Source organism: Lithobates pipiens, unplaced genomic scaffold (genome assembly GCF_037356315.1).
Source record: "Lithobates pipiens isolate NorthernLeopardFrog02 unplaced genomic scaffold, aLitPip1_a1.2 Scaffold_22, whole genome shotgun sequence".
Classification (NCBI taxonomy): Eukaryota; Metazoa; Chordata; class Amphibia; order Anura; family Ranidae; genus Lithobates; species Lithobates pipiens.
In genome coordinates, this window is record NW_027507784.1 from 109,752,202 (window position 1) to 109,768,292 (window position 16,091).

The window sequence follows — 16,091 nt, forward strand, 5'->3', positions numbered from 1 at the left end:
GGCTTAGGACTCGTTTGTGCAGAGAAAGGTAGAACAAATTGTATCAATCTATTTAAAAATCTGCATAGGAACCCTACAAGGGAGTTGGCTAAGACATACGATATACGGCTACATTCTACATTTTATTTAGCCTTACAGTTTAGGGAATTAGATAAATTTGATCATCTTCACCTGTCTACAGGAAAATCCACCCATTGTCTGGTTTTAAGCTGTAAATGGGAAATTAGCGGAATAATATTTAGACTGTAGTATCGAAGGGGTAATTGTACCACAATTAGTAGATATTTAAAAGACTGAATCGCCTGCAGATGAGAACTTGGATGACGCTCAGAAATGCCTCTGAGTCAGTGGGGAAAAGGCTAGATTTTTCTCAGCTGACACGGAAGCCCAAGTAGTCCCCCAAACCCCTCCACTATATTTATTAAACAATGTAAGGATTCCTTCAGATCCACCAGGTAGATTAAGGTGTCCTCTGCATATGATAGGCGGTCCTCTAGTGACCCAATATGAAGGCCTAACATACCAGAGGTAGTACAGACTTAAACTGCAAGGAATTCTATGGCTAGATCAAACAGCAGTGGAGACAATGGGCACCCTGTTTAGTGAGACGTGTCCATTCACCCTCACCTTTAAAATTGGGCTACTATATAGGAGCTTGATCCAACCTATCATTTGTGGGACAAAGCTGTAATGCTGAAGTATGTGAAACAAATACAGCCACTCAAAAGCCTTTTTGGGTGTTCAAGGACACAATTACCCACATGTTGGAATGGGCACTAGATTTTGTGAAAAAGTCTGCGGATCTGAAGGAAGATGAATAAAAGCCAATGCGGTGTTAAACCTCCAGTTTACTTTAAGTACATGTCCTCTCTTTATCTCCTTCACAAAGGGAAAAGTATTTTATGTGAGAAGATTTTTCCCATTCTAGTAACAGCTACCAGACGTTTGTTGCTAGATCTCTCAAAAGATGTAGATGTGGAAAAACAGGAATTTGATATTAGTGACTAAGGTATAGAAAAAAGCAAGGTCCATAAAGACACAGGTGAGCCAGTTTGGGGTGGAGGAACCTGACTGGCCTGCACAGAGTCCTGAATTCAACCTGATAGAACACCTTTGGGATGAATTAAAGCAGAGACTGCAAGCCAGGCCTTCTAGTGCAATATCTGTGCCTGACCTCACAAATGTGCGTCTGGAAGAATGGTCAAAAATTCCCATGGACACACTCCTAAACCTTGTTGATGGCCTTCCCAGAAGAGTTGAAGCTGTTATAAGTGCAAAGAGTGGGCCAACTCCGTATTTAACCTTATGGACTAAGACTCGGGTGCCTTTAAAATTTGTGTGCGCATAAAGGCAGGCGTCCCCAATATTTTGACAATAAAGTGTATATATGTATGTATGCATGTGCTTGAGAGACTATAGATCCCTGTATTTTTTTTTTTGGTAAGGGTTAAACTTTTGGCTATAGCTTTATACCACATTTTTTGGAGCTGTATCTATACAAAAATAGAGATCTATTACACTTATACATATTGTGTTTAGCCTACATTTAATTTAAGTTAATAGACCTTTAAAGCTAAAGCCTGCAGGCTTTCATGAAGAATAAGATAATATTAGGTATCATGATTATGATACATACCTGACTAACGTACTTTACTTTTGTGTAAAGTAAAAAAAAAAAAAAAAAAAAAGAAATTGAGTCAGGTATATGTCATGAATTCCATATCTTATTCTTCATGTAAGCCTGCAGGCTTTAGCTTTAGATGTCTATTAACCCCTTGTCGACCGGCTCATGGTGATATACATCGGCAGAAGGGCAAGTACAGGCATATTGACGTACCTATGCATTGCTCTTTAAGAAGCGGCATTATGGGTGTGCCCGCCGCAAGCTTCATGAGTGTGATCGTGGGTCCCGCAGACTCTGTCCGTGAGGATACCCATGATTGTCTCCTGGAGAGGAAGAACAGGGAGATGCTGATGTAAACAATCATTTCCTCATTCTTCCTAGTGACAGCAATCTGATCACAGTTCCCTGTGATCGGGAGCAGTGATCAGTGTCGTTTTACCCCCCCCCCCCCGCAGTTATAATCACTCCCTATGACACACTTAACCCTTGCAGAGCCCCCTACTGGTTAACCCTATCACTGTCAGTCACATTTACACAGTAATCAGTGCATTTTTAATAGCACTAATCGCTGTATAAATGTGAAGGGTCCCAAAATAGCGCCAAAAGTGTCCGATCTGTCCGCCATAATGTCGCAGTCATGATAAAAATCGCAGATCGCCGCCTAGTAATAAAAAAAATATTCATTAAAATGACATAAAACTGTCCCCTATTTTGTAGACGCTAAAATATAATATTAATAAATATTAATACATTTTTGGGGATATTTATTATAACAAAAAGTTAAAAATATAGCGTTTTTTTTTTTTTTTCAAAAATTGACGCTCTTTTTTTTTTTTGTTTATAGCGCAAAAGATAAAAACCGCAGAGGTGATCAAATACCCCCAAAATAAAGCTTTATTTGTGGGGGGAAAAAGGATGTCGATTTTGTTTGGGAGCCACGTCGCATATCTGTGCAATTGTCAGTTAAAGTGATGCAGTGCCAAATCACAAAAAACACTCTGGTCTTTGGCCAGCCAAATGGTCCGTGGCTGAAGTGGTTAGCTTGTGCTTGTCTACATACAATATTTTTTTTTTTTTTTTTTTTTTCACCGCAATTACAGATGCAATAACTTGGTTGGATGAGCATTTTTAGTTATAGCAGTTACAGTACATATTTATGGTCCTTTGTTTAATAGACATTAAAGCATTTTTAGCCCTAAAAAAAATATTTAAAAAAATAAATGGATCCTGTTCCCTTAAAGCAGGTTATGCAGCACAGTGCTTGTGCTGTATAATTTGGCCACTTCTATCACCTGAAATACCTGGCTGATCCTGCCTGGCTTTGTTCTCTCCAATGTAAACTGATCACGGTTTATCATGGCTGCTGAGCCCTTACTCCGTGGTCTGTTTACGTGCCTCCATCATCCGCAGCTCTCCTCTGTCCTCTTCCCCCCTGCCTGTCCACTTTTATCAGTGCCCGCCTCTCCCCTCCTACTGCTGAAATAACTAAAGTACTCACAATCCCCTCTGTTAGATAATATCCTATTCTTCAGTGTATGCTCTTTGTAAAATATAGTCCTATTTCTACCTTAATTCAGAGCACCGTTTGGCACTCACGTGACTCTTCACTGCTCTCCTCCTCCCCTCCTGACTTTGGCAGGGGATTCTCGGCTCCTCCCGCTGTAGCTGTCAAATCGTGAGAGGGAGCAGCGAGGAGTCACGTGAGCTCCGAGTGGTGCTTTTTTTTTTTTACAAAGAACATACAGTAGAGCTTTGGAGGTTTTCTAACAGAGGGGATTGTGTGTACTTTAGCAAGTGGCTTTACAACCACTTTTTAATGCGTCGGATCAAAAAAAAGGACATCTGAGGAAGAAAGATTAGGGCCATTCTCTGTGCAGAGCTGCTGGCAGATGTATGTGCATACACATTGGAGCTGCATGCAGGCAGCCAATAAAAGTGGATGCACGTGCAGCTGCGGCATGGACACAAATGCATGTCAAAGTTTGACATGCAGGCAGGAGCATCTGAATACAAAGCCTCTGGGCCCTTATAGATTCAAATATTAAACAATTCAAAGATCTGTAGCTCTATATAGGAAAACAGTAAATTGTGTATTATTAAAACTCTGCATGCTGTTTTTGCATTTTAAAAGCTTTCTCAACTTGCTATTGCTTTGTGTCTAAAACCGTGTAAATGGTGTAAGCAGTTTCAGAGACCCGATTTATGCGACTTTATTAGTGTGTGTGTGTGTGTGTGTGTGTGTGTGTGTGTTCTTTTTAGTCTCAAATACTCAATTTGGTGGTTTGATTCTTCTGACACATCCTCTTCTTCTGCTCAGCTTCTCCTTTTTAAATGTTAAAGATCCTGTATATCCATTATGGGAAGTATGTAGGATTACATAAGGGGCACTTCCAGTTCACAGGAGTAGTGAAATTTAATATCTAGACTTTAAACATAAAGGTCAATTGTATTCATGATAAATGTACCCTCTATTCTATGGTGATTTCGAAACAGGATATGGTTGCTCACTAAAAATGTGAATGGTAAAAATATATATACTGTGTGTATTTATATATGCATGTATGTGTGTATGTATATATGTATATGTGTATATATATATATATAATGTGTGTGTGTGTGTGTGTGTGTGTGTGTGTGTGTGTATATATATATATATATATATATATTTAAATGTACACACACATACGACCTGAAAAGGAGACACAGGGTGCATTACAGCAGTTCAAATGTGTCAAATAATTTGGCAGGATGTAGCCCACCTTTTTCCAGGCAACTCATATAGCATTGACCCAACCCTGACTATGCATTTACCCCCCACTGTGTTTGAGCCATGAAAACAAGGATATACAAAGCCAGCCATATAAATTAAATTGCATTTAAAGGCAACATTTTTGGCTTTGAATAGAGTTGTGTGCGCTTGGAACCACTGTCGTGTTTTTTTTTTTTGCTTTTTGCCCCCCCTAAAGAATACACACTCATCTCTATTTGTTCTGCTGACTATTGTTTGTGGGACTGAATGAGAGAAAAAAAAATTAATACATTTTGTGAAGGAATAGAGAGGAACTTTCAATAGGGACTTTTGCTCCAGTTACAATTATCTACAAGGGAACTCCTCCTACTTTTAAAAGGTTTTCTTGGTTCCCGTTGTATCTTCAGGAAAGGAAGTGAAGGTACATCTCCTAAGTAGGGCATAGATGGTAAATGACCTGGTTATAACCCTTCTCTGATCTATCAAAATTGAGAAAAATGGTTCTACTGGCTGTTGAACTTCCTTTTTCTAGTCCCGTCGTACGCGCTGTACGTCATCGCGTTAGAAATCGTCAGACTTTCGGAGTGTCCGTGTGTGGCCGTTCGTTATAAAATCCGGCGAATTGTTTGCCGGACCAAGTCCGCCCGACAATTTGATTGTGTGTACGCGGCATTAGTGATAAAGCATCAGTGGAGACACCTTTTTCCCATATTAACTCCTACAGGAGTGAATTTCCCTTCCTAGGTTTGTAAGTAGGAGTTGTTTGTAAGTAGGGGACCACCTGTACTTTAATTCCCTCACCTTTAAGAAGACTCTTAGTACCAGACTTAACATGGACCTGTACTTCAGTGTTAATTTTCAGTTGACCCTATCACTACATTATACATAGACACAGCACATTACTTAACGGTAGTCGATGAACACGTAATAAAAAGTTCCCTTAGGGCTCATTTACACTTCGACTTCAATACACATTAAAGCACCTACTGCTTCAGCATGCTTTTTTTTTTTTTTTGCTTTGTTTTTGATGGTTCCGTGATGCTTTTTGTAACTTTAATGAAGCTTGGCCACACTCAAATTCAAATTGTAACCCCCAGCTCGGGCGATGCCACGCTGAGTAGTAACCCCCAGCTCGGGCGATGCCGCGCTGAGTAGTAACCCCCAGCTCGGGTGATCCTCTGATTTGCTGATCCTCCTCTCTCCGGTCACCTCCCATGCTACTCACCATGTGTGAGATTGCTAGTTTCTCCTGCTCCAGTCCCCTAGCTCTGCTGATCCTCTGCCGCTCAGTCCACTCTCTCCGGTGTCTGCTAGTTTCTTCGCTCCAGTCCGGACCCTGCTCACCTTCCTGCTGCTCCTTGCTACATACCAGATGTGATGTCTGCACCAGACTCTTCCAGAGTATATACGCATGAACCAGAAGTGACTGTAGATTACATCTTTTTGGTTTGCTTGTTGGTTCCCAGTGCATCTTGGGATATTGGGATATCTCATACCTGCAATACCTCCAAAAAAAAGGGAAGCTAAAGCTGAATAAAAGCCTCTCAAATGCTGCAGATGCTGTAAGCAAGCTTTGTCAGACTTCTATGGAGGCTTTGGACATGCTCTGAAGCACCACTAATGCATCATGGGCTAAAATTTTCGAAGCAAAGCCAAAGCAATGTGTAAAGAGGACTGTAAGCTTACCATTTTATTTAGTCACAGGTGCTTTTATTCACATTCAGAGCACTTTAAAAAAGTGCATCCAATGCCACATTTTGAACCAAGTGTAAACGAGCCCTTCGTGCTGTATATTTGTGCTGCTGTTGCAGAGTAGATGCCTTCGCTTGTTAGCTTAATCTCCAACACTTTTGTGTACATGGAGGCTTACTCTGCCCATGTACCTGCAGGTACTTCTCTGCTTCCAAACATCACCAGTCCAGAGTGCACCAGCACCGCACATTGTACCAGTGCAGAGTACATACTTACTGAGGTAGCTTTGCTGACAGGGCCTGAGGGAGAAGCCGCAGGCAGTTAGACACACTACACCCTGGGTGGTCAAAAAGTTTGGTTTATTTGAAAATGTGTATTTGGGGGGCACAAGCACATGGAGCACTTTTTTATTTATGTATTGCATTTCTGAGGAAGCCATCATTTATTATGGCAAAGCATGTTGGGTGAAATAGGTGGGTTCGTTGATTTGGTGTCTTTAATTTGGAGGGTGGACTATGGATGCTTTAATAGCTGGAAATTAGCTGGAGATCCCTTTTTAACAACCTCATTACTAGGCACTTTTCACCCCCTTCTTGCCCAGGCCAATTTTCAGCTGTCACACGAAGGACAATTACGTGGTCATGTAACACAAACTAAATGAGATTTTTTATTTTATTTATTTTTTTTAGACGGTTTTCTTTTGGGGGAATTTAATCATCACTGGGTTTTTTTTATTTTTTGTTAAAAAAGAAACAAGGAAAAAGAAAAGATTTTGAAAAAAAATAAGTTTTCTTAGTTTGTGTTTGAAAATGTTGTAAATAAGTAATTTTTCTCCTTCACTGATGTGCGCTAAGGCTGCATTGATGGGCACTAATAGGTGGCACTGATGAGCAGGCACTGAAAGGCAACAATGACTGGCTTTACTGATGGGCACTGTTGGGGCTGCATTGATCATCAGGGCACTGATAATCAGTGCCCCATTTATCTGTGCATGTCTCCCTCTCCCTTTGAGAAAATGCCCCTGATCGGCTCTCCTCTTATGTTGTCAAAGTGTGAAGAGAGAAAAGCCGATAACCTGCATTTCCTTGTTCACATGGGTAAAATGCCTCGTCATTGGCTCTTTACCAATATCAGGCATGCACCGCGTCACATGGACGCAGTACACAGCCAAACATGGCACTGTGTCAGTGAGACGAAATCATATGACGTCGTCCCAGAATGAGAGAGCCACCCTGCCATTCATTTGTCTATACGGTGGGCGGGAGGTGGTTAAGTTGGTAAGATAGACTAGATTATTTTGTTTGAGGAAAGTATGTTGATGGACAGCATGGAGGTTGAAGAATTTAGATTTTTTTTATTTATTTTTTTATAGGGAAATTTAGTACATTTTATTGGAAACTTTATTTATTTTTTTTTTATTTTTTTGTATCACAATTGACTGAGATTTCTGACAATTGTACTAATTTCCACTGCCTGGAAATGTAGTGACAGACCAAATATGATGAGGGCTTTTAAGCCAATGGTTCTTGATCTGTAGCTCTCCTTCCAAAATAGTGAATGTTAATGTGAAAAAGTTAAAGTATACATTTTAGACTTTTGAATGAGATTATTAATAACGTTTGGTTAGACTCTGGTGGGAATAAGAATGCAATAGGGCATGCGTGTCATACCTGGTATGTGAAACGTATCTGAGACTACACAGTAGGGCAGAACATGCTGCTGTAGTGGTAGGTCTTTCAGCTGAAGTCCTGGACAGCAGGGAATCTGACCCTTCACCATTCTATCACACTCCATTTAAGATGCAGAATTGTGTAAATGCAGATGTGATGTATGCACAGAAAAAAAAATCACTATACATCCCCTTCAAGCCGAGTAATGTAACTTTATGGATTGTGTGTTTGAGTCCCATTAAGAAATGACCAGATTCTAGTGGAATAATTACGGATATGTGACCTTTGACATTTGGATGAATAGTTACAATTGATCTGTGAGTGGTGGCTGGGACTTCTAATCATTGGCATGTAATCAATGGGTATCATAATAAATAGGCCTGAAATAAAAGTAATGTTCCCTTTTCCCCATAGTGGTTTTTGCTCAATAGTGCAATGAAGATAAATGAATGTTTAGGAGTTAATCTGTATTTATTGTTGTATTGTGTAATTTAAAAAAAAAAAAAACAATCTTCTAAAAAAATGTTTTATATATATAGTAAACCACACCTTGTGAACTTATTGATTTTAACATTTTTTTTTTGTGTAGTTTTTCTTTTAAAATTTCAGCCGGTTTGTCAAGGTATTGAAACCTTTGATCCTTTTTTTTTTTTTCCTCGTTCTAGTCTCATGGCAGAGCTTTATCCTGAGCATATTTAAATTGATTTACTGTTGGTTTTCTCTTCCTTTTAATAATCCGTTTCTCCTATTTGGCTATTTTATTAGCGCCCATTGAAAACTGACTTCTGAAATTTTTTGTCAACCTTTTTAAAATAAATTTTTCCCAGAATTTCCCAATTTTATTACGTTTGTTATATTTTGATTGATGGACTGTTTTACCTGCCACAGAATTTGTTATTCTGTATAGCCAGCCAGGTCTAAGACCTCCACTGCAGCAGCAACGCCACATCTTGATCAGATGATTAAACACTCACCCAGCCTACTGATTGGATAATGATGGAAAAGCATCACACTGGCAAAGTCGCCTCTCTGCTCGCTCTGCTCTTTCTTATCAGTATATTCACTGCCAGCACATGTCCAGTGACTCAAAAACGTGCACCTTCCATTTTCAAGCTTATTGCGGCTGTACCAGGATTATAAAGAGGCTTATATCGGCACCAATTTAAGTACTTATACCTAAGAAATAAATGCACTTATTTAATTTTTTTGCCAGGAATTCAGATTTCAGTATGGACTAATTTTTTATAAATATTTTTTTCACGTAAGTCCAGCCCAATCGTAAGTCAAGCCCAATTTAGTATAAAATTTGGCACAAGCTTTTTTTTTTTTTTTTTTTTTTTTAATATATATATTTTTATAAACCTTCATAAGCTATTAAGAACTCTTGTCAGAGATGGAATTAAATTTTAGCCAGAATAAAAAAAAAAAATCTTTTCGAATGGTGAACTAACACGTTAGGGGGAAAAAGATACCCTAAACCAGGGCCAGTTTGTTTTTATTTAGGTTTTGCACGAATGCTTTGATATTTATTTCAGGTAGTTATATAGCGCCGTCAATTTACGCAGCGCTTTACATAGACATTGTACATTCAATTCCTGCCCTCAAGGAGCTTACAATCTAAGGTCACTAACTCTGGATACACACTATACAATTCTCAAGATTTTTTACCTTTTTTTACCAAAACCATATAATGTGAGGTCAAACCTTAAGCCCTTGTACACACGGTCGGAGAATCCGTCGGAATGTGTCCTATCGGACCGTGTTGTCGGATAATCCGACTGTGTGTGGTATGCATCGGACTGATTCTGTCTGAATATCCGTCGGACCCAATTTTCCAACTTGTTGGAAATATTTTCCGACCAACTGGTTCGATCGGACATACTCCGATCATGTGTAGAGAATTTTGATCGGACCAAGTGCCGCGCATGCTCAGATCAAATTCCTACATCAAAGCTATTGGCTACTAGCCTGAACGTAGTCCCATCGTAACAAAATTACGTCATCGCGTTCTAAATGATCGGATTTTTCGACAATTTAGTCCGACCGTGTGTATGCAACAGTTTCGGACAAAATCCGACGGATTTGGTTGTCGAAATCTCCGACCGTGTGTACAGGGGCTTAGAGTTTCAATTTGTATGCAATCAGGCAGGCCCTTGCACTACATGGTTTTGGTAAATCTAAAGGAAATCAGACAACAAAAGTTGTATATTGTGTAGGGGGTCTTACTCAGATTCATGCATACACATACTTGGGCCAATATAAAACTGATCCAATTAACCTACCTGCATGTCTTTGAAGTGTGGGAGGAAACCAGAGTACCCGGAGGAAACCCACACAGGCACAGGGAGAACATGAAAACTCCAGGCAGGTAGTATCTTTGGGATTCGACCCAGCGACCCTTTTTTGCTTTTAGGCAAAAGTGCTAAGCACTACACCACTGATGTGTTTTTTTTTTTATTGGTAGTTTCTGCAATATAGAGGAAGCATGATCAGATTATGATTGGTCTGTTCTTTGATGGCAACCCTTTTGTGATAAAATTACAATATTAGATTGTTTACCAGATCGTTTGTGGTATGTATTTTAGGGAAGAATTTTTTTTCACATTTTGGATTTTTATTTTTTCATTTGAACGTGTACTGTACACCCTCAGAGCAACAAAACGATTAAAGAGGAAATGTACGATTGTAAAACTAGTGGCAAAAAAACAGGCTTGATGGTTTTCAGGTTTCAGAAGTTTATTATACATTTGAGGGTCAGTATAGTTTTGCTCAGAAAGAAGGTTCACAATAATGGAAGTTACAGTCCAATGAGATGGTTGGCAGCGTTCATGTTTAATTGAGGCAAATTAGATGTAATTGCGGTAACCAAATGTACTTTTCCTGTTTTTAATTTTCGGCATCACAATACTAATGGAGGGAGAGAACCACAAAAGCCATACATCAGGCGTAAAAGTACATGACATATTTTACTATATCAAAGCTGCAACTTTTACTTTTTAAACTAGGTATTACAATTTTTTTTTTTTTTTTTTTTTTTTTTTTTACAAAGTTTCTTGTTCCCCTTTTTCTTTTCTTTTATCTTTTTTTTCTTTTTTTAAAGGAAGATTGAAAGTATGCTAGTACATTTTTTGGATATCAGGTGTGACTAGATGTCTCCTCTACTAAACTTTTATATATATATATAGACTCGTATGCATTAAGGGCCCTTGACGGTTCAGTCTATATAGATACCAAATCAGCTTGGTTTTCTACTCCTTTTTGTTATATTTTTTTTTTTTTTGTGTACATAGTAAAGATATAAATGTATATATTTTTATAATACTTAAAAGTTTAATAGCTGCTCTTCTTTAATACTGCTCTTATTAACCAGGTGATTTATTTTTCTTTTAGGCTATTTTACAAATTGTATAATTCTATTCATGCTTTCTTTTTCTGTTTTCCTTATTCTTTGATCCCGTGCAACTTTTCATTTATTTTTCCACTCCTGCACTTTTTATGACCAAAAAAACAAAAGTGCATTTCTGAGAAAATTCTGAAAGTTTGCACAGGCAATTCTTGAAAGAAAAAATAATGCCTGAATTAGACTGAATAATTATTGTTTTAAAAAAATATATATATTTTGGCAGGTATACATTGTAGAATGCAATGGGGTTAGGCACTCTGCCCTCATTGTGCAAATATATGTTCGTATTTTTGTTAATGCATTACGTTAAGCTCTTGCACTCTCTCAGGGAAAGCACATAACAGATAAACACTTGTGCCTTATATCACATACATTTATAGAGGACGCGTGGAAATTGCCAGCCCCTTTTCCTCTCCCTCGTTTCCATTTCCACTCGGCTAATCAAATGCACATTAGATTTATTCTAGTAAAAGTGTAAACCATGGAAAATTTGACAAGATAGATGTGTAAATTATCACTCTGACAGAACTAATGATGCACTCCAAGCACCTTCTGTTTTCCAGCACTTGGCGAGCGACTTCATTAAATATGCAATGGCCGTTTGGTGGCTGCTCGCAAGTTGGTTGCTTTCCTTGTGGAATTGCTGTATTTCCTGAGGTGGATGAGCAGGCAGGCACGCTGGCTGCCGGACACCCCGCTGTGGCTCTGATGTACTCCATCTTGTGTGTGCAGTTGTTTGAAGTATTTTCAGGACAATTGCATCTATAACCACAGGACATATTCCCTGCAGCAATAATACAGACTGCAGTTACAGAAAGACGGGCACTTTTTTTTTTTTTTTTTAGCCTCCTACTTACAATAAATCAGTTCAGTAGCATGGCGTATGATCATTCTAAATTATAATAGTGTTTAATTAAGGAAATGTTTATTAATTTTATTTATTTATTTTTTTAGTTTGTAATTGATATATTAACCAGACCAAACAAATATTTCCTGTAATAATGTTAATGCTTTGTTTTTAGTGTCAAATACCTTGACCAAACATGCATTTGTGCTCTTGTGATAACCTATGAATCAAAACTGAGTGATTACCCTGAGATTTTTTATTTTTTTTATATTGGCAGCCATGTTAGAAGGATGAAAGGCTTACTGCAGATTGCTTACCCATGTCTATAAAAAAATAAAAAAAAATAAAAAAAAATAGTTCCCCCATAGACACGATTTTCTTTTTTAAGCATCTTTATTTTTTCTGATTAAACTTCTAAAACTTTTTATTGGATGACCCCCCACCCCCTATGCAGACTAATCTGTATTTTTTTTTTTTTTTTAACGTGTAATGCAAAAGGCATACTAGCTCATTATGAAATACTTACCTTAGAACTAAGCTTCAGCAGCTAATCCTGGTCACCGCCAAAGGAGCTGATGTTTCCCCTTGGCGTGTCTTCCCGGAGCCGCAATTTCGTCACGCCCACGCGTTTGCAGGGAGACTTCTTTCCGGCAAGGTCCGGCAGCGTCGCTGACGTCAGAGGCTGCATGCAAAGTGAATATCTCTTTAACTATACAGGTTTAGGAGATATTAATTTTACCTACAGGTAGACCTTATTATAGGCTTACCTGTAGGTGAAAAAAGACAGCTGCTTTAAGGCTTCTTTCTGCATCTTGGAACATATAAATCTTCCATTGTATGTGTTAGTTTTAATTTTGATATTCAGTGTTTTTATAATGTATCTATAAGAAGGGAAAAAAAACGCACATAATAAGCAATTATACAAAAGTGAAATAATATAGTTTCATGCATTTAATGGATATTTTTTGCACTGATTCATGGACCATTGTTAATCTGTGGTCAAATGCTGAATGTTCTACCAAGGCAGATGCCATAATGAATTTATAACTAGGAAGTTTAAACTTTTTTTTTTAATTATTATTTATTTATTTATTTTATTTCATTTTCCCTTATTTTTGGCTTGCTTTAAAATTAAAATTATTTTGTGTTTAAAATAGAATTGCAGTTTAAATTCTATTTTTGAAGCTTGATGGACACTGTTTTGTAACTCACCGATATATATCACTTATTCACATACTCGTATGAGGTTGTGCTCTAAATCCTTTCTAAACTTCAAAGAAACCTATTCAATGAGAAAATAGAATTGCAGCTTAAACAATCTCATAAGGGTGCTACTTCTCTATAAATGTAAATACTTCATACACATATATATATACACACACACACACACACACACACACACATGGCTTGACAAATTTGCTTTGAATCTGGAAGCCAGTTGGTGGACTTTAGCCATTTCAGTGCCAGAGCTGTTTTTGCACACTTTTGAAATATAAAACCCCCAAACAATATGTATTTTCTGAAAGTAGACACCATAGAGAATAAAATAGCGGTAGTCCCAATTTTTTTGTGTCGCACCATATTAGCACAAAAGGTTTCCGTTAAACACATTAAAAGTACATTTTAGGGCACTCAAAAACCACAATCAATTATACAATTTTTTTGGTAAAATATAAAAGCAGAGGTTGCATCGAATAAATAGATACCCTACATGTCAAACCTTAAGTTTGCGTGCACCTGTGAAATAGTGACAAACTTCTTTATCCTATATTTTCCATAGGCAGCGCTTTAAATGCCCCCTATAGGTCATCAGTTAAGCGTTACGAAAGATCTGGTGCTAGAATTATTTCATATTTTATTATGTGCATTGCAATCAACGTTTTCAGACATAGGTGCCACATCGAATGAATTTACGTTTGTACCTGCATATATGTGGGGATGGGGGGAATTGATGTGCTTCAGTGTAACGTAATTTTTTTTACAATGAGACATGCAGGGTCTAAAAGCTCCACTGAATTGCATTACATTCTTTTCAGGCCATGATGGCTGGGGATACTGTCAATGGGGGCCCTTAAAAGAGAATTATTTTTTTTGTTTTGATTTTTCTATTCGCCCATTTATACTTGCCTAGGTGGATGCAGCATCGAACCAATGCTGCATCTGTCCCCCGCCGCCACTGCAGTGAGAACCGAGCTCTATTCTTTCAGCTCCCCAAGATGAGAGCTGCTGCCTGTCAGTCAGCAGCTCTCCTCTCTGATCCTCCACGCTCACTGGAGCGCTGAGCTGTGGAGGGGTGGGAAGTAGCCATCGCAGCGCCTCCACAGCTCGCTGAGAGGCTGAGACAGACATCAGTCCAGGCACCTGACGCGGTGCCTGGACTGATTCCAGTGACGTCAGCAGAGAGCGGACTTCAGACTGCTCTCTGCTGAAAACAAGTCACAGGAGTGCAAAACAAATTGCACTCCTGTGACCCATAGGAGTAGACCAGCCAAACGAACGAAGGCTGGACTTCTCCTTTAAATGTTGTGTCACGCGTCACTTTCGGATCAATGACAAGAAGAGGCGGAGAGCGGACGTATGTCCCCTCTACCCAACGGGGAGGGGGGTGTGCAGCATTCGGGTAGCGGCCCAAGAGCCAGAATGCAATTTCTCGTTTATATATATATATATATATATATATATATATATATATATATATATATATATATATATATATACATTTCCATACTGTCCTTTGATTTGCTAATTAAATTAGGTATAATCAACCTTATGGAGCACAAGGACTGCTTCCTTGTTTTACCATCTTGAACATTCCAGCGACCTCTGCTGAAATGTTGTCTAAACCAAATCTAAAAATGGTCACAAACATTACTGGAGAATGTAGTGTAATAGCTCCTACATGCATAAACCATATCTAAGGCAAACCTCCAGTATGTGTAAAAGATTTATAATGATGAAAGAATCTCTAATTTGATCACCACTATATTCTGTAGGTATGTAGCAGATCGCATAATACCTGGCCATTAGGAAAGTGTAAATAGTAACCTTATGAATTGTAGAAGATACTTGCAATGCTTTCTCCCTTTAGATTAGCTGTTTAATAATCCTTACAATAAAATGTGAGATCTCATTTTTTCGGACTAACCAAGGTTTATATAATCCAGTGTGTTTCTTTCTTTGTAAGTTACTAAGCATCTCTATTATATAACATTAATAGAGATTTACTTTCTAGTGCCAAAGTTTGTTCCCCCCATTCTTAGAGATGAAATCGTCTCGCACTGAATAGGAAAAACAGATTCCAGTTATATGAACAGAGCAATCTGGAGATGGATAAAAAATGTGCTCTGCCTTACCTTCTGTCCTAAACAAACATGACTTGAAAAGTTACTATGTGGCAGCATCGTTAGTTATTCCGATGACAGTTTGATGGCCAGAGAATTGAGTACAAAGACTATTCCACTTTAACTTCCCTGTAAAGAAGCCTTTCCATCACTTACACTGACATGTGGGATTATGTCTGCAACTGACAAGACGTGTTTGTGTTTCACTGTGACCTGTTGCATATGGTACGCTGCTGGTGACTTACCCAGGAATCCGTGGGCATAAATACATTCTTTATAAATATGTTTTCAGATTACTTTGATACACGTGTAGTGCCCAGAAGGGTAATTTATCTAGATTTTTTTAATCAAAATCTAAAACTGAGCTATGGACGCATAGTCTAGGAGTTCATAATCTGGGTATAGTTTAAGAAATGTAGACAATGAATGGAGGCTTTTCACTTTTAATAGGTTTTTAATTAACTTTTGTAAGTAAACTTCAGCAAAGTTTTTTTTTTTTTTTTTTACAGAGGTTCTTATTTTGGTACATTAGAAATTCTAATGTTATACAATTACGGTCCCTAATATAGGACCACATATATATCTAAAGTACAGATGGAGGCTTTTTAAGATTCAAATCACCTGCTCAGAATATACATGGCAGTTTATTTTGTGCTGCAGTGATGAAGACGAGAATAAGGGTAGTTCATAAAGCGTTCGTTATTTTACTTTCATTCTTTATTTTATCTTATTATAATTTTTGCATCAAAATGTATCATTCATAAA

At 38.1% G+C, this 16,091-nt stretch overlaps 1 protein-coding gene and 1 long non-coding RNA gene across 2 annotated transcripts in view; one reads left to right on the plus strand and one right to left on the minus strand.

Moving 5' to 3' along the window:
* Positions 1-16,091, plus strand: part of AGPS (alkylglycerone phosphate synthase) — a 317,568-nt gene that overhangs the window by 281,444 nt on the left and 20,033 nt on the right. The window lies entirely within an intron of this gene.
* Positions 10,418-16,091, minus strand: part of LOC143924056 (uncharacterized) — an 18,185-nt gene continuing 12,511 nt past the window's right edge. Inside the window, exons 2-5 of the long non-coding RNA XR_013261813.1 lie at positions 13,198-13,267; positions 12,753-12,866; positions 12,512-12,667; positions 10,418-10,642 (exon numbers count right to left, since the gene is read on the minus strand). This is a non-coding gene — a long non-coding RNA (uncharacterized LOC143924056). The remainder of the gene's footprint in view (positions 10,643-12,511; positions 12,668-12,752; positions 12,867-13,197; positions 13,268-16,091) is intronic.